Source organism: Acinonyx jubatus, chromosome C2 (genome assembly GCF_027475565.1).
Source record: "Acinonyx jubatus isolate Ajub_Pintada_27869175 chromosome C2, VMU_Ajub_asm_v1.0, whole genome shotgun sequence".
Lineage (NCBI taxonomy): Eukaryota > Metazoa > Chordata > Mammalia > Carnivora > Felidae > Acinonyx > Acinonyx jubatus.
The window spans coordinates 79,458,788-79,477,788 of NC_069384.1; the positions used below are offsets into that span (position 1 = coordinate 79,458,788).

At 49.7% G+C, this 19,001-nt stretch overlaps 1 protein-coding gene across 6 annotated transcripts in view; it reads right to left on the minus strand.

Annotated features, from left to right (window-relative positions):
* The window catches only part of ST6GAL1 (ST6 beta-galactoside alpha-2,6-sialyltransferase 1), a 120,231-nt gene that overhangs the window by 76,271 nt on the left and 24,959 nt on the right, over nt 1-19,001 (minus strand). For 3 of the 6 annotated variants that reach the window (XM_027061221.2, XM_027061219.2, XM_053221086.1), the window contains exon 2: nt 15,443-15,573. The exons of 2 other annotated variants lie outside the window; for them this stretch is intronic. The gene's annotated coding sequence lies outside the window, so the exon portion shown is untranslated. Of the gene's footprint in view, nt 1-15,442; nt 18,483-19,001 lie in introns of those variants that run through there. One more of the 6 variants, XM_053221087.1, reaches the window with a different exon arrangement.

A 19,001-nucleotide genomic window follows, 5' to 3' on the forward strand; every position in this document is an offset into this window, starting at 1 on the left:
GAAAGAAGTCGGTCAGAGAAAGACAAATACCATGCGACTTCACCCATATGCACGTGAAACAAAACAAATGAACGAGGGAAAAAGAGACAAACCAAGAAACGGGCTCTTTACTGTAGAGAACTGATGGTTACCAGAGGGAGGTGGGTGGGGGGATTGGGTGAAATAGGTGAAGGGGGGGGCGGGGAGCGCCTGGGTGGCTCAGTCGGTTGAGCGTCCGACTTCAGCCCAGGTCATGATCTCGCGGTCCGTGGGTTCGAGCCCCGCATCGGGCTCGGTGCTGACAGCCCAGAGCCTGTTTCAGATTCTGTGTCTCCCTCTCTCTCTGACCCTTCCCTGTTCATGCTTTGTCTCTCTCTGTCTCAAAAATAAATAAACATTAAAAAAATTAAAAAAAAAAAAAAGAAATAGGTGAAGGGGATTAAGAGGGGGCACCTGGGTGTCTCAGTCAGTTAAGCAGCCGACTTCAGCTCAGGTCATGATCTCACGGTCTGTGGGTTCGAGCCCCACGTCGGGCTCTGTGCTGACAGAACCTGGAGCCTGCTTGCGATTCTGTGTCTCCCTCTCTCTCTGCCCCTCCCCTGATTGCTCTCTCTCTCTCTCTCAAAAATAATAAACACTGAAGGGGATTAAGAGTACACCTGTCATGATGAGCACCAGGTAACATACGGAATTATTAATTCACTATACTGTACACCTGAAACTAATATAACCCTGTTAACGATACCGAAAGTAAAATTTTTAAAAAGGGAAAAGTAAAAACTTAAATAAATACATAAAAATAGCCACACTAGTAGTTTTACTCAGTGCTACACAAGTCGCAGTTCAAGTGTCTGAGACCAGGATCTGAACTCAGATCTTACTGTCTTTAAAGCCTACGTGCCTACACCCAGCAGTAGGGGGAGGCAGAATTAAACAGGCAGGGGCACAAAAGGACCTGCATATCCAGGTCTGGCTCCAAATTCTTGCCTGGCCCCAGCTCATATTTCAGCCTCCGCAGCGGCCGGCAGGAGCTCTGGCCAGCAAGATGCCCCCAGTATCACAGTAAGGAAAGAAAAGTTTGCCTTGTACTTCCTGCTACCCCGGCTTCTACTCCTCTTCTGAGTACCACCTCGTCCCCTTCCTTTTGGGACCACCCAGAATCTGCACTCTTTCTCCAGGTCTGCACCCAGCCTTAAGGAACCCCCCTCTTGGGAGGCAGGCTGGGTGGAGAGTTTGAGAGGCTGGCCTGGGGACCAGGGCACGCTGTGCCTCACGCTACAATTTCGAAGCTTTTGCAACGTTACTTCACCCCCATGCCACCCCCTCTCGGCTGCAGGGCTCGCCTGCACTAATGTCCTTGGCACAGTACCTGGCTCAATTAACAGCACCACAGACTCAGCCTATCACCTCTCACTGAAGTCCTTGGACTTTGTACTTAATTAAAGTGGAGCCCACCTATGACTCACACATTAGCAAATAATTCATTCATGAGCCCCTATTCATTTTGTTCAAGTACAGGTGATACAGAAATAAACAGGGTCCAGTCTCTGCCCCTGAGGCCTCGGAGGAAGAGAAAGACCCATAAAATGATGGGTGTAAGCGCATGTAAGGCATTCAGAACTAAAGGCTGGGGTACCACCAACTCCACTAGAGGAAGTCAGGAATGGTAATGTTCCTCCTGGGCTCTGAAGGATGAATAGGAGCTCACAGGCAGAAAAAGGCATATCCAGAGAGAATGGTAGTCCAAAGGCTTAGCTATGAAAGAAGGCCCGTAGTAGTCACAGAATGGTGAGAAGCTATGAGGGGTGAGGGTATGAGGGCTGCAGTGATGGAAATGGGGTTCAGAATTATCTGCTCCAGACAGAAGTGTTTCTCGTCCCAATTTACCCAAGAAACTGGGACTGGCAGAGGTTTTCTAAGCAAGCAAGTGACATTATTATTTTCTCTAAGCTCAGTGTTGAGTTCCTGACACCAAAAAGGGGCTCTGATGGGGCAGGAGAGGTGAAGAGAAGCCATTTCAGTTGATAGAGGAGAAGGTGCCAGAGACTACCTTTCCTCACCCCTCGTCTGACCTGCAGCCCCACCAACCACCGATCTGGCAGATCCTGAACTTGAGTCAAGTCCCCACGGGAATAAGAAGCTCCAGAAATGGGATATCCGTGTTCACAGAGTGATGGCAAGAGAGGAAGGTGAGAGCCACAGCTGGCACCGGCTGCAGAGGTAACCTACAGGCGAGCTGGGAAAATGTCCTTTTGTGTCTGGTGGCTCACGGCATCCCGAAAGGAGGAGGACAGACCTCGGATACTTCGCTGTTCTCTCCAAGGCTACTTTCTCATCCATTAAATGGAGATAAACCCCACATCAAAAACTCATTCCAAGGGTCTGTTTGTTTCCAGTGGCTAAGGGTCCATTTGTTTAATCTTGTGGAGGAGGGAGACGTCAGACTAAAAGACCTCAAATATAATGGGGCCCCTGGGGCACATGGGTGGCTCAGTTAGTTGAGCGTCCGACTCTTGATTTCGGCTCAGGCCATGATCCCAGGGTTGTGGGATCAAGCCCTGAGTCGGGTTCCACACAGAGCGTGGAGCCTGCTTAAGATTCTTTCTCTCCCTTTCCACCTCCGCTCCCCTTCCCCACTCGTGTGCACTCTCTGTCTCTAAAACAAAGAAAATAAAACTGTCAAATACGATGGGCTCCACTAAAGCACAGGATGGAATCAGCCCCCCCGAGACACACGCTGGGCTGTGGTCGATTCCTAGGAGAGGAATCTGATCAGTCCCTTCCAAGCTGCTTTCTGCCCTGCTGGGCTGTTTGCAGTTTCTGTCAGATCAGATCACATTTCCCACCTGAGCCAGGGGGCCCAGGAGAGCTGTGGGCCTTGCAGCCGGGAGTCTCAGAGGGCTCACATGACAGGCTGGCAGGGCGCAGCTGTTCCTGGCAAGGGCATCAATAATACAGGCCTTTTTCCGCAAACTCTGGCAAACAGTCTAACGTGACAAGTGAAAACATTGTGTCCAAATTCTCACTGGGGCTGAGGGCAGCAGAGGCCAAAATAACTCGCCTTTATCAGGGCTAAATCACCAAGCGAATCAGAGCTCTGCTGGGCTGGGGTGGCAGCCGGAGGAAGCTGCTGGTGATAAGTGCCAAGAAATGTAGGGGGAATGGTGGAGGAGGGAGCAGCAGGCAAGGTCCTTGCAGAGAACAAAATGCCTGTATCGCGTGAGTGCCTGTCCATGGAATGTTGCAGAAACCCAGGGGCACCCAGAAAGGAACCCGTGTGACTTGTTGGCTGGGGAGTGAACTGGGCCATGGATTGCATCTCAGCAACAGCCAAAAATCACTGCGACCACCACAGGCAGCCCAGAGACGACTGCAACAGGAGGCCTTATGAAGAGCGGGCCAACCGCCCTTCGTGAGCAGAGGGACTAGTGGGGTAGGGTTCAGCAGGATTTTGTCTCCTTTGTGCTGTATCAGCACCAAAAACAGGGCCTGGCATCAGCGCACTCCGTATGAATGACTGAAGAAAGGCGTGGTGTGGGAAAGAACACGGGCTTTGGGCACAGGAGCACCGTCAGTAACCGAAAATTTAAGCAAGCCACTTGTTCTCTCTGAGCCTCAGTCTCCTCATCCGGTAAATGGGATAATGCGCCTGGAAAGATGCCTATAAGAATTAAAATAATGAATGTAAAAGCCCCGAAAATGATGCCTGGTAGGTAGCAGGCACTCAATAAACGGACTTCTCAGAATTAGACCGCAGCCTTCAAATACTTGGAGACCTGCAGTATCAGCTGTTTCCAATCCTTTTGGGGGGCGGGGGAGATTAGAAGAGATAATAAAAAGAATATAAAACAACAGAAGATGATGAATCAAAGGGAAGTACAGGGAGACCTCTAAGGTCACACTGCCTGGGTGGCCTTGGTAAGTCCAATTTTCCGTGGGTCTCAGGACTCCCTATGGTTAGATGGGGATTGGGGTTGATCGGTATTCTTCAAACCATGCTCCAGGAACCACAGAGTCCGTGGAGACCCTGAGGGGCTGTCTTGGGGTAAGGAGGTGGGAGACAGTGGGCCCTAACACAGCTTCAGGAAGCTCCCCACTGAAGGCTTCCTTCTGAAGAAACTTCCACACTCTGTCCTGAGTCCTTTAAAAGTCAGTGCTTTGGGGGTTCCTGGGTGGCTCAGTTGGTTAAGCGTCCAGCTCTTGGCGTTGGCTCAGGTCATGATCTCACGATTCGTGGGATCGGGGCCCCTCTTCCGGCTCTGTGCTGGCAGCGTGGAGCCTGCTTGAGAGTCTCTCTCTCTCTTTCCCTGCCCACCCTCCCCTGACTGTCTCTCTCTCTCTCTCTCTCTCTCAAATAAGTGAACTTAAAAAAAAAAAATTAAAAGTCAGTGCTTTGTCCAAAGTCACCAGGGTCCTCCCAAAGACCAGTTCTCTCCAGGAACCTAGTCCAGCACTAGAGGAAGGCGAGGAAGGCACCTGGAGTGCAAAATCTCAGGGGCATCTGAGTCCAGGGTTGGCATCTGAGCATGAGTGCCTCTTTAAATCTTGCACCTGAAGCATCTGGCTTACCTGGCTACTACCAGCCCTAAGTCCCCAGCCCTTCTTCAGCTCCCCTGTTCGGCATTGGGCATTTCCCACTCTGGAAATCTCTCACCACTACCTTCCACGGCACTGCCTTCCGTGGTAGCGTTTTGCTTTCTGGCTCCCCTCCTTCCTCCTGGGCGAGAAGAGTGGAATAGAGAACTGGAGGGGAGGAGGGCATGGCAGGCGAGGGGAGGGCACGCTGTGGGGAGGGGCCGGTGAAGCTGGTATTGAACACGCGGAGCGTGACGGACTGGCTGAAGTGCATGAGGCAGGTCTGGACCCCAGGAGAAGAAGCTGGAACGGGGAGATTTTCTCCCCGCACTTGAGAGAATCTTCTCTCGCATCCACTTCTTCCTTCCTCACCCTACCGGCGCAGCTAAAGTCAGGTCCACATCACCTAATATCAGGGCCCTCGCAGTAGCCTCCCAAACCATGGCTGCCTCCCACCTCTCTCCACATACAAGACTGTGCTCCACATCCGGCTCTGGACAATTACGCCCCTCCTTAGAGACAAAATGGCGTCTTCCAAGTTTGCTCCACTAAGTCCAAATTCCTCACCCCCACCTCACCGGCAAGCATCCGAGCCACACCCCACCACGTGCAAATGTGCCCCTAAGCTGTAGGTGACCCAAGGCACCACTACTCCCTGAACTCCCCCAAGCCCCCTGCTCTGACTGCTCGTGCTTTCTTCCCCCAGCGCATCCTCACCGCGCACCCCAATCCCACCCTATGGAATCTTTGCACTGTGAACAGCACACCCACTCTCCTCTCTTCCCAGATCCTGCATCCAGGCCTGTGAAAGTCTAGAGCCGTTTGCAGATGTTGGAGAGTACGCTTCCCTCTCTCTGTTCGGCCAGTATTTTCAGTACATCACTATTGCACAAGCAAGGCCCTTGCCTTGTCCTCAGCAAAGAGCTACAGGGTGAAAAGCAAGCACCTTGCCCTGTAACCGCCATGAGACCCACACCTGCAGACAGGAGACACTGAACAGTGAAGCTTCAGTGGGAACATTGTGAGCCACAGAGAAACTGCCCTCTCCACAGTTTCTCTCTTTATTCCCCTTTGCACCTAGCCCAGCTGTGGCTCCAGCGGGCACTCGATAAATGCTAATTGAATTCATTAATTAGATCCTCCTGCTGGGAGAACAGAACTAACCCCAGAATGATTATGGAACATTTCCATAAAAAATAATTTTCTTGGGGCGCCTGGGTGGCTCAGTCAGTTGAGTGTCTGACTTCGGCTCAGGTCATGATCTCACAGTTTGTGAGTTCAAGCCCCGCATCGGGCTCTGTGCTGACAGCTCAGAGCCTGGAGCCTGCTTCGGATTCTGTGTCTCCCTCTCTCTCTGCTCCTCCCCTGTTCACACTCTGTCTCTCTCTCAAAAATAAATAAAGATTAAAAAAACATTTAAAAAAATAATAATTTTCTTGGGGCACCTGGGTGGCTCAGTCAGTTGGGCATCCGACTTCGGCTCAGGTCATATTCTCATGGCACACGGGTTCGAGCCCTGCATCAGGCTCTGTGCTGACAGCTCAGAGCCTGGAGCCTGCTTCAGATTCTGGGTCTCCCTCACTCTCTCTCTGCCCCTGCCCCACTTGTGCTCTGTCTCTCGAAAATAAATACACATTAAAAATAATAATAATTTTCTTGCCTTTTCCATGTAAAGATGAACGACCCCTCCAATGATGAACATGTTCTAAAACTGGATGGTTGCACAACTCGGTACATTTACTAGAAGTCATAGAATTTACACTTAAAGGAAGTTAATTTCATGGAACATAAATTACACCTCAGTAAAAGTGTTTTTAAAATATCTGTGTGATGATCAAAACCACTGCGTTCAGATAAGTAATAAGCTGAGTAATGAGCACACTTAAAAACAAACAACAACAAAAACATAACCAGGCCCTCCCTGTAAGGTGTGGCTCTGAGCTCAGCCTTGGCCCCCGTGGGCCAACAGCAGCTGTCAGTGGTTGGGTCCGGGGAACCTCCCAGGACAGTGTGGCTTGTTGGGGTGGGGAAAACACCAGGGCGGCCAGGCATCAGGTCAGCCTACAGTCAGGACAAGTGAACTGATCCTACAGAACATTCCACATGGGCCTCTTCGGTGGATCAAGGCTAAAGAATCAGACCCAGGTCAGAAGCAGCGCCCTGAGGAAGTGTCTTCCGGCCTCAGACCGTGGCTCACTTACACGGCACCACTGAACTTCCTCCAGAGCAATTCCACAATCCACGATGTCACGCTCAGTTGTGTTATTATCTAATTAATATCTGTCTCTCTCTGTAGACCCTACGCTACGTGAGGTCAAGGATGTGGCTCTTGTGCTCACAGGGCCTATTACAGAAGCAGGCACATGGTAGAGGGTCATTAAAAAGTTGCTTGAGTGCTAAGTAAGCGAATGGACACTCTTCACTGATGGAATCAGGACAAGGTACACACACGCCCACACACACACACACACACACACACACCCATTTTCTTTCAGCACAGCCCTGCCATTCAGCTGGATGGTTGGAAAGGGCCCCACGAAGAGGAGAGAGAACCAACGTGCTCTAGGGTAATTCACTACACCTGCCCCCACTGAGCCTCACAACGATCTAGATACTAGATATCGTTATTGCCCTATTGATAGCAGAAACTGGGGTTTTGCAATCAAAACCCAGATCTGTCAGGCCAGAAAGCCCCAGCTCTTTCCCAGTCATCTCTGAGGAGGGAGTGGGGGCAGGCAAACTCACGGTTATGACTGCACAGGCAGGTGGTTGAGAGTCTGAGGACCAGTGAGGACGGGTGCTTTCCCCAGGGTCAGGGCCTCCCACATCCTCCCCCGCCAGCCTCTTCCCACAGTGTGTGTGAGCCAGTCCTGAGTGCACAGCAGGCTCGTAGAACAGAATCATGTCTCCACAAGACTGTGGCTCCGAGCCTGAGCCTCACTCACACCCGGACAGCAGCCCATGGCCAGTGCAGGCCTCCAAGAAACTCTCCTTTCCGCCTAGGAAAGCACTTCCCCCGCTATTCCATTTCCCACCGCAGCATCACAAAGTGCTGACGCCCCAGAGAACACCCACAGCATGCCGCCCGCCTCCCAAATGCTCCCAAAAGCACGGCCTGAGGCCCACAGTTTCACACAGTAAGGTGTGCATCACACAAGGTGCCGCCCACCCTTACTCCCAGATAGCAGAGCGCGAGGACTAGAAGGACGGACTTGTGCACTGTACGTTCACGAACCATAACTGAAATAAACATTTGAAAACAAGAAGACTTGGGTGTCAGGCCATCTGGGTTCAAGTCCCAACTGAGTCACCACTTACTAGCTATGAGACCTCCCATGCCTTCGTTTCCTCATGTGTCAAATGCAGTATTAACAGCACCAAACTCTTAGGGTTGTTGGGATGAATGAGGTAATGCATAGAAAGCACTTAGAACCTGGTACATAATAAATGCTATAGGATTGTTAGCTGCCATTATTATTTTTCCCAGCATAGTAACGCTGCCTGTCCGTCTAGAAGTGAAAGAACAACATCAGCAGATGCTGAGCACAGGGAAGGCCTGAGGCCATGCAAGATTCCCTTGGCATTTCAGACCTCCAAACACTGAGAAAATAGCCATCCTGGCCTAACTCCAGACGCTTCTTTATCTCAGCTGCCAGTAAGTACAGATGTTGGCATACCGGCACCGGGGAGGAACAGGGTGGAGGGAGAGAGCTTACCCCACAGCACAGTAAAAAAGTCAACACTTACAGGCTGTTTGCTCATCTGCGGAAGGGGGCGGGGGGAACTTCCCTGGAAAAATATGCAGCTCTAGAAAATACCACTTTCCTGAAACCACCCAGAATGATGAAGAAGGATCTCCGATAACTGGCTAACTAGGTCAAAGGACAAAGAAGTCAGGCTTCGGGGCAACTCCAGAAATGTGGGAGGGGGTTTGTCAGCACTAGGTCCTCTCGCTTCTCACATTTAAAGTTTATTTATTTATTTTGAAGGGAGTGGCAGAGAGAGAGAGAATCCCAAGCAGGCACCATGCTGTCAGCACAGAGCCCAGTGCGGGCTCGATCTCACTAACCATGAGACCATGACCTAGGTGGAAATCAAGAGTCCGACACTTAACCGACTGAGCCACCCAGGCGCCCCTCCTTCCTACATTTAAAAAGTATAGGGGCGCCTGGGTGGCGGTTAAACGTCCGACTTCGGCTCAGGTCACGATCTCACTGTCCAGGGTTCGAGCCCCGCGTTGGGCTCTGTGCTGACTGCTCAGAGCCTGGAGCCTGTTTCAGATTCTGTGTCTCCCTCTCTCTCTGACCCTCCCCTGTTCATGCTCTGTCTCTCTCTGTCTCAAAAATAAATAAATGTTAAAAAAAAAAATTAAAAAAAAAAAAGTATAGCCTGGGGTCTAAATTCACACAGCCAGACCTAAGGAGCAGAAAGGGTAAGAGACACACAACTAGCCATCAGAGAAATGCAAATTAAGACCATAATGAGACACGGTCCCCCATCTATCAGAAGAGCTAAAATAAAAATATGACCCTACCAAACACCAGCAAGGAGGTGGAGAAAGTGGATCTCTCCCACACTGCTGGTGGGAATGTTAAATGGTACAGTCACAGTTTGGCAGTTTCTTAAATATATAAATAAATAAATAAATAAATACATACATACATACATACATACATACATACACTTACCATACAACTCAGCAATTGCACTGCTGGGCACTTATCCCAGAAAAACAAAAATTTATGTCTACACGAAAACCTACACAAAAGTGTTCACAGCAGCTTTATTTGTAATAGTCAAAAACTGGGAACAACCAAAATGTCCTTCCAAAGGTCGATAGTGAAACTGGTACATCCATACTATGGAACACCAGTCAGAAAAAAAAAAAAAAAAGAGCAAATTACTGATACATTCAACTACCTGGATGGGCCTGAAATGTATTATGATGACTGAAAACAAGCCAGTCTCAGAAGTTTGCATACTGTCCATCTCTGTTTACAGAACATTCTCAGAATGACAAAATTATAGAGAGGAAACACAGAGGGGAGGGGGCCACGGCAGTGGGACAGTGAAAGGGTGGCATGAAGGAGATCTTTCTGGTGAGAGAACAGCCCATCTCTTGATCGTAATAGCGGCTCTGCTAATCCACCCATGCGAGAAAATGACACACATTGTCCCAATCTCACGTTCCTGGTTTTGATATCGTGCTATAATCATGTAAGATGAAGCCACTGGAATAAACTAAATGAAGGATGCACTGGACCTCTCTGTACTATCTTTGCAACTCCTAGTGAATCTACAATTGTTTCAAAACAAAACATTAAAAAAAAAAATAGAAGCGCGCAGGCCATAAACCCCGGCAACTGGGAGTCCAGCCCACATCCTTCTCCAAAATCCCAGTCGTCCAATCAAATTACTTACAATTTTGCATGCAGCATGACATTCAATACGGCCATGCCTTTGCATGTACAAACTTCCACCCAGACTGCCCTCCCTCCACCTAGCTAACTTTTAATTTCCTTTACAAACCAATTCACATACATTCACCTTCTAGAAGCTTCCCTGACTTCCTGTCCTAAGATTGCTCATCTTCCTTTGCACTTCCCTGTATGTACTCAACTGAATTGTAATTATTAGTTTACGTGTCATAGTCTCTCAGGACATGCAAGCTTGGGAATTGGAAAATACATTTCCAAACATCTCCAATAAAGGATTTGTTTGTAGAGCGACCAAAGGGCTTGATTCAATCGTAAGAAGACAAAGAAACAAATTCTATTTTTTTTAGGTGAACAAAAGATTCTGCACAGACATTGCACCAAAGGAAACAGGCAGATGGCAAATAAGCACACGGAAAGATGATCAGCAGCATTGATCTTTAAGAAAATGCGAATAAAATGACAAGATATCACCGCAAACCTAGCAGGATAGCTAAAATTAAAAAGGCTGCCCATACCAAGTGTTGGCAAGGAAATGGAGCACCTTGCCAAAGATAGTACAGAGAGGGTCCAGTGCCTCCTTCATTTAGTTTATTCCAGGTATTCTCAGGTAGTGCTGGGGGGGGGCAATGTAAGACGGCACTGCCACTCTAGGAAACAATTTGGCAGCTTCTTAAAAAGCTCAACATACACCCGCCATCTGGCCCAGCCATCGCACTCTTAGGTACTGATGCAAGAAAAAGAATCCATAGGTCCCCACAACATTTTTTCACAAATGCTTACAGGGGCTTTATTTTAATGGCCCCAAATTGGCAACAACCCAAATGTCTGTTAATAGATAAAAGGATAAACAGACAGTGGTATTTCCGTACAGCAGGACCCTATTCGGCAATAAAGGCATGAACCACTTCCGCACACGACGCGGACGAATGTTAAAATGATTAAGGAGGGCACTGACTGTGATGAGCACCGGGTGGCGTATGGAGGTCAGGAATCACTATATTGTACACCTGAAACTAACATTACACTGTATGTGTACTAACTGGAGTTGAGATAAAAACTTAAATTAAAACTTAAAAGCGATCATGCTGAGTGTAAGAAGAACACATGCTGTATGATGCTATGTACTTAAAGTTCTAGAAAACGCACGCGAATCTGCAGTGATAGAATGCAGATTAGGGGCTGAGTGGGGCTGGGAGGCAGGACAGAGAGAGGGGGAAGAGGGAAGGATAAGGTGAAGGAGGAAACTTTGAGTGCTAACGATTATGCTCATTAACTTGACTGTACAGAGAATTTCATGGGCGTAAACGTGTCAAAACTCATCAAGTTGTGCCGTTTATTTTTTTTTAATTTTTTTTTATGTTTTATTTATTTTTGAGAGAGAGACAGAGCATGAACGGGGGGGAGTCAGAGAGAGAGGGAGACACAGAATCTGAAACAGGCTCCAGGCTCTGAGCTGTCAGCACAGAGCCCGATGCGGGGCTCGAACTCACGGACTGCGAGATCACGACCTGAGCCGAAATCGGTTGCCCAACCAACTGAGCCACCCAGGTGCCCCCAAGTTGTGCAGTTTAAATAAGTGCAGGTTGTTGTTAGGATTCAATAGAGCTACAGGGAGAAAATCACAGGTACCATTTAACAGGCATCTACTTTGTGGGAAGAGCAGGACATAAATAATTATTAATCTTCACTCGTTTTACAGATGAGGAAACTGAGTCAGAAAAGCCAGGTAGTCGTGCAGCTATGGTCAAGCGAGGTTTACACCCAGTTCAAATGGCCTCAAAGCTGGGGCACTTTTCTCCGTATGGTGAGTTGTTCCGACAGTGGGGGAGCTTCCAGCAAGAAGCCAGAAATGATACACCTCGGCCTCAACAAGACCTCTAGGAAGGTTGACAACAGAGGAGGATGAAGAGCTGGCATCACAGAGATGCCAGGGGATCTTTGACATCATTGAGAGGACACCCTCTGCCTTCTGGGTGGCCACTGCCACAAATTCCTCCACTAGGCAAACCCCGCCCATCACAGGTTTGGGGCCAGACAAGCCAAGGCAGGAAATGGGCTGTACCTGCCTCTGGGAACATTCTTCCCCGTGCAGCCAGAGTGGTTTTGTGTGAAAGACCCTGGCCAAACATTCAGCACAGACTCCAGCTCCACCTGTGTCACCGACAAGGCTCTTCCCCTTTCTGGGCCTCCATTTCCTCAAATGGAAGATGTGAAGGCCCACCGACCAGCTTTCCAAGGACCTCTTTCAGCCCTGACTCGTGTTCTGAGCGCCCTGCTGAAGTGAGTTTTTTCTGCCTCTGGAACTGATCAGGTGCCACAAAGGAAAAGGATTCTTGATTATCTACAGAACTGTACACGCCACGCCTCCCTCAACCCCAGCCCCACAAAGACGCCTGTCCCACTCAGCAGTGCCTTCCCAGATCTCCCCCTCTGGCCACTCTGCCTCCTCCCCTCAGCACTACCCTTCTGCAGGAATCTTCCCAAGACTCTGGCCCACCATTTGCTGCTTTGCTCCGTAGTTAGCAGGGGGAGCACCGAAGACTCAATTTTGGGGGGGTCTGGGAGCCCTGGGACACACAGACCCTTGAGACAATTTCTCCCTTTAGAATTCTTGGAAATGGTGTATGGCTGTGGGCTAACAGACGTCGGGTACCATGTCGATGTAGGAGGGCTCCTCCCCCGGTCCCCTGCCATACCAGTGCGCTCAAGGCCCAGCCAGGATCTCCCGACCGAACGGGCCACGAGATGTGGCTAGGCACCCAATTGGCTTTCGGTAACTACCTATGACACTGAAGTAAATCCCTCTTGCCAGAGGAATAATCACTTACCCAAACATGGAGGAAAACCGAGCACATCCACCTCAGTATGTTCGCCTGGCAAAAGCACATGGAGCCCAGAGGCTGAGAGGGCCTCTGCTTCCAAATGACTCAGAGACCTGGGGCCACCACATGAGTGAGGGGACGATGCTAAAGAATTCTATGGATGCTCCCAGCTCTGATGCTATCTTGCTGTAGAATGAAGAGTCCTTGGTGTCTGAAAGGAACAGTGTGGCCTTTTGTCAAGCCCCAAGCACGCAGCTGCAGCTGCTCACATAGCCTCAGAGATGGAATGATGTACCCCGAGGGAAGGGACCCTGCCTGTTGGAACCGCATCAGCATCATCCGGAAACGCCCTCTCCTGGAGGCGAGCACTTGCTGTGAAAAGCATCCGCTAGAGCTGTGGAGTCACAGCAGGCTGAGTTTACATCTCTGTTGCCTGTGGGCTGTGAAATCTTGGACAAGTCTCTTTACCTCCACGAGAGACTCCATTTCCACATCTGCCTCGTGGGGATGGAAAAACCTATTATCCTGTTAGGCCACTGCAGAACTAAATGAGATTCCGCAGACAAGAGTACAAGCACAGTGCCTAGAGCCGTCACCGACCCTTTCCTGCCCTCCCTTGTACACACAGGTAAGTCCCCAGACTAGCATCTGCCCAGGTGGTTTCAGTGGAAAACCAAACCCCTGATGAGGAAGGGGACTTAACTGCAAGCACACCGGAGAAGCCCCACATGCACCAAGGCTATGGCAGCAGACGCACGGGAAGGGGTCTGAGAAAGTTGGAGGCAGGGACGGCCCCTGAGACCATCCACCACGTCCCTTTAGCCATGGCACACAAGGGCTCAGTGATCAGGAGGCCTCCAGAGCCGTGCCCCATCCCACCAGCCTGGTTCCCCGCCTCCCCAGGAGGAGCACGTACCTTCCCATCGGCCACCCACCGCCAGTCACCAGCTGTGCGACCTGGCTTCTTAAAATGAGGGCTTCGGACCAAATGGCCTCTCCAGTCCTTCCCACCTTTCTAATTCTCTGAACTACGATTCTACAAAGTGAACTGGTGCCTAATTGATGCCCCACCTTCTCCCTATCCCCTTCCCCGGAATACATGGGGCGCGGGTGGGGAGGCAGGGAGCCCAAAGTTTCCAGGAAAGTAGAGGGAGAAGGGCAGAGGCTGGGGCTCCATTATGCTAATTTAATTAGCTCTAATCTGCCCACAGCAGGGCCTTGAAGAAAGAGGCTTTTGTTTCAATTTTTACATTTGGCAGGAAGTGCTCCTCCTCCTCCTCCTCCCCCCTCATACCCTCCTGTAGAATTTAAGAGTCAAAAGCTCTAATTTCAGTCCTGGCTCTCACATGTAGCCATGCTGGGCCTTCCTTTTCACACTTCTTTGACCGACTCCTTGATTTTTCCAGGAAGGAAATATGCCCCAGATGTCCATGAGTAAATGGAGAGTTTTTATCTGCCCTTACAAAAGGGTGTCAGTAATTCACAGATTTCCCAAGAAGCGAGAGCCAAGGTGTGGGGAAAGGCCAGCAGACTTCTCTCTACTGAGAAACCAAAGGTTTACCAATCACCTAAGCCCCCTCCCATGGGCAGGGAGCCTCACGACCGCCTCATGGGATGATTAGAACAGAAATCTCATCCGTTCATCCATTCTGTTAATGCTCATTGAGCAGTACTCTCCGCAGGAGAGGAAGGACAAGGAAGATGCACAGGACAGTGACTTGCTTCATGCCTCCCAGCCTGTCGGTGGTAGAACGAGCAAGTAACCTGAATCTCCAAAACCAAAAAGCCCTGGTTTATAAAACTGGCTAACTTCGACAGTGTAAACTTCCCCACCGTGGCCAATCTCTAGCTGTCAACAGTTTTTAACAAGCAGTTTGCAAAACTCCTGAATATTTAAAAATCGGCTCTCTGAGAGTGCCCAGACTAGCAGCAAATTCTCCGGGCTCCTAATTAAGGGTTCTTTCGGCCTCACCTCTCTACTTCCGTGCAGGGGGCGGCAACATGCCGTGGGGGCTGAAGGACTGAAGGAGTAACCTTAATGAAAATTATCTGAAGGACTGTCAGCAGGGGTAGGATTTCAGGCCTGTTTTATTCTCTTCCATGTCAGTATTTCTCCAGGTGTCCTATGAGCACATATTACCTTTACAATCAGAACATATCTAGGTAATTAGTCATTTTTTAGTGAGCTTAGCGGAATGCTTTGTATTAACCTCCTCACATCATTTTGGTCATTCTGTCTCCCTTGGGTGTGAGACAGAGAGAAAGTATCCTAAGAGCTCAAGCTCCCTCGCAGAACAGAGCAGGTGCCCCCTAAGTTAAGCCATTCACGTGAATCCCGTGCAGTCTTACCTGGAGGATAAATTCATCCCCTCTGGAGTTCAAATTTCACCAGCAACTGAGAAAAACACAACTCCCCGTTAAGATTCCAAAAGCCCTGCTCGGAAAAATCAAAGCCTCTGCAGCCACCAAGTGACCTTGCCCTGCAATGGGCTGAGGTAGAAGCAGGTGGTTTATACTAGAAACAACTGCTCCTTCTCCCTTGAGCTTTAGAGGGAGAGGTTTCCAGCACCTCCAAAGAGGAGGCGCTCTGCCCTCTCTGTCCCCAAGCTGGGATTCAAGGGGTCTTACCTCATTGCTGGGACAGAGGCTGGGCACCAGGGCATGGGCACGCTCAAGGAGGCCAATTCATTTCAGCTGGGGCTCACTGCTTCTCTGTGGGCTGCTGGCCGCAGAGCTCTGCACAATCGGCTCTACCTCACCTACAGAGGAAACACACACACACACACGCACACACGCACACACAGAAAAGTTGCCGACAAAGCACCAGAAGCGCATATGTTAACACATGCAGGAGGGCTAGCCCCCTTCCTCCTCCCACTCCTGGCCCTGGTCACTCGTGACACCTCAGAGCCCCTTCCAGAACTACAGCCCTACCTGAAACAGCCAGGCACCTTTCCAGGACCCAAACTGCCCATCTATTCACCCAGACCTACCCCTTCGGGGGCTGTGCAATTTCACTGAGCTCTAGATGAAGCAAAGCAAATTCTACCACAGTCACTTAATCCTGTGCTACTAGCTATTATTAGTAAGAAAAGCAAGAAAAAGAAAAGTACAGTTCTGGCCCCAAGTCTCATGTTTAGATAAGGCTATGGGTACCTGATTTCAATCAACGAACACATCCAACTTGCTCACAGTCTCCCTTTGACCCACAGTATGTTGTTTGGAATGTTACGAATGTGAATTCAATTCCCGATTTATTTTGAGAGCATTTTTAACGGAAACTAAATTTTCAGTCCATATATTATTATAGCTGTCTGGGTGAACAGCATGTTTTTCAAGCAATTGTTTTTTTTCCCAGGATCAAAGAAATTTGTGTTTAATCTAGAGACTTCAGAAAATATAATTAAGTCAACAGAAGGAAAAAAATTACCTATTCCTCTCCACCCAAGATAACTACAGATAACACACTCTTCCTGGTTTTATTTGGTTATCCAGATCTTTCACAAAGCTGCAATAAAGCTAGGCATGACTTGGTTCTGTGTCATCAGCGTTCTCCTGCAGCCCCATTGTAACAGTGATATAACTTGCACCTATGTGGCTATAAATGTTACCCCACCCCCAAAGGCTGGCCATCTCCAATGTTTTTATGGTAATTACAAAGAGTGCTTAAAAGTAAATCTTTGGGGAAATCCAAGGTTATTTCCGTAAGGCCCGGTCAAAGAGTTTCCAAATGTCTCATCTTGGAATGCTGCCTCCAGGACTTCTGTGCCATATAAGCCGCTCTCAGCCATGGAGAAGGGTGCCCATTCCTCCCCTGCTCCTTCCCCAGGGCCGCCTGGCCCCTCCCTCACCCACATCCTGGCTCACCACGGGTAACACTGGCAGTGGAAATTAGAGTAGAGTGCCAGCCGTGTGGATTCTCACTTTTCATGTTCACATTCAGCTTAGCCCAAATAGAAGGTAAGACCTACTGATTAAATGCACTCCCCTAATCAAGCCCGGGGAGGGGGTATCTGAGTGGGAACGGTAAGGAGCAAAAGGTGGGAAACCCCCTGAAGGACAGAGACGAGTGGTAACACACAAGCATGGTGTCCAGGGGGAAGAGACCCTGAGATGCCATGAGAAACAACAGTCATCCCCATGAGACTTCAGACACTGATAGGAAGTTTCATCATCAGATGAAAGTGAAGATGAAATGAGCCATTGAGGGGGTGGAAATGTCAAGGTCCCACAAAGGCTCAGGGCAGAGCAGAGCAAAGGACAAAGGCATCAGTTGACATGGAAAAATAAAAAGTCACTTGCAGCATATGGGCACTTTGCTGCTGTCTGTAATTAATGCTGACAAAACAGCAGGAGCCAAAGTCTCCGTGGGGAGACTGGGTCAGGCTGGGACGAGATCTCTACCTGCAAAACGCAGCTGAGCTGGTGGCCACCTGGGAGCCTGCTGGTAATGAGCCTTCCCCAGGGAACAAAAGCAAGGGGCTCCCAGGGCTGGTGGACTCTGGGGCTGCTGACTCACCTGCCCTCTTCCCAGGAGGGAGGCCCCCCTCCCCATCTCTAGCTAGACTCTCTTACCCCGCCTTTTGCTTCAGGCCAAACCTTCACCGAGACAGGGATAGTTCACCCCATCATCTGTCCAAACAGACAGACTTCCTGGATTTCTGCGGCCCTGTGACCTAGGCAAAGACCCTGAAAAGCCTAGTCTCGTGCCCCTTCCCAGCTGATCAGCACCCCCTGCCTCTCCCCCCCATGCACCTGCACCCCAGTCACGGCAATCTGCCGACTGATGAGGGAATATGGGGGCTCCACTAATGCTACTTAAATCCTTTGTCAGATGGCTTGCAGACCTCCAGTACTGTTCAAATGCTCAAGTCATTCTGCCAGGTCTTCCTGCTACCCAACCCACACTCACACCTGGGCAGTCCCCGGATGGACACAGGGTAGAACTTTGACTCAAAAGCAACTCACCCATAAGGGTGCTGGACCAATCAGTACTTTCAAAGTTGCAACGGTGACCAAAGACTACAGTCAGCTCACGGGGAATCGTAGGGCTAGAAGAAGTGAATGCCATGCACAAGACCAAGTGATGGGGCCGTGGGGCCCTGCAGAAGGAGAGGAAGCTGGCCCACAAAGAGAGGGCAGAGGCCCAGAGAGAGGCAGACAGGAAACTGTGCAGGTCCAGAGAGAGCAGACGCTTGGTGACGTTCAAGAGACTGCAAAGCTCATCTATACTTCCTACTTTTTCTTCCTATAAGCATCCCCTGAATCCCCTCCATAAACCCCTGAAGAGCTAGGTTTAGATAGGCTCTGGGGTCCCAGCTGACTCCGGCTCACTGAAGTCTTTCAGGGCCATGACTGAGAGCAGAGGGGCACTCCCAGCATCACCCAGTGCATGGCTTTGTAGTCGGGCTTTGGCCATCCATTGTGGCTACTCAAAGCCTTTTTTTCCCCCAGCTTCCTTCCCAAGTTTACGACTAGGTTTCTGATAGATGAGGCAACTAGATGGGCCAGTCTTAGACTGCAAGTACAACTTGTTCTTAGCAGAAACATGAGAAATAAACAATTACAACAGTAGTAACAAGAGCTTTTTCTATTTGAAGGCTTTTCTATTAAGTGGCTCATACTAACTCCTATCACCCTACCAGTGTGATCCATTCAGCTGGCCACAGAGTCCCCATGTATACGCCTGTGCTTCCTCACAGTGTTAATACATTGAATTCATGTCCCACTGTAATCTGTGTGTCTTCCGCTCCCTGCTCCCTGCTCAAATCCCACATGAATCACTGGCTTAATATCTGGATTTGGTTTCACTGCTTTTGTCCCTCGGCCTCACCAGCCAAAGTTTGCCTCCAAAACTTCCTCGTGCTAGAGGCCTCTTCTCTGCTCTATCGCTCCCTGCCCTCACTCCTGCCTGCGCTGTTCCCCGACCTTACAGCCCCTGGCACCTCCTCAGCCAAGGCCCTCGGTCAGCCCGGAAGCCTCAGAAGACGATTCTGAGGAAGAAAGCAGAGAAATGAGACGCTGCCTTGGCCTCACTGACTCCCTCATGCTGCATGCAGGTGTTTCCTTTCAGACGTACAACGTGTGGGCGCTGACCACAGACCATAAACCAGGATTTAGAGAGCCCACCAAGAACCAAAGAAGTTCATAAAATGAGCCAAGAACATACACCTTAAGAATTTCATGG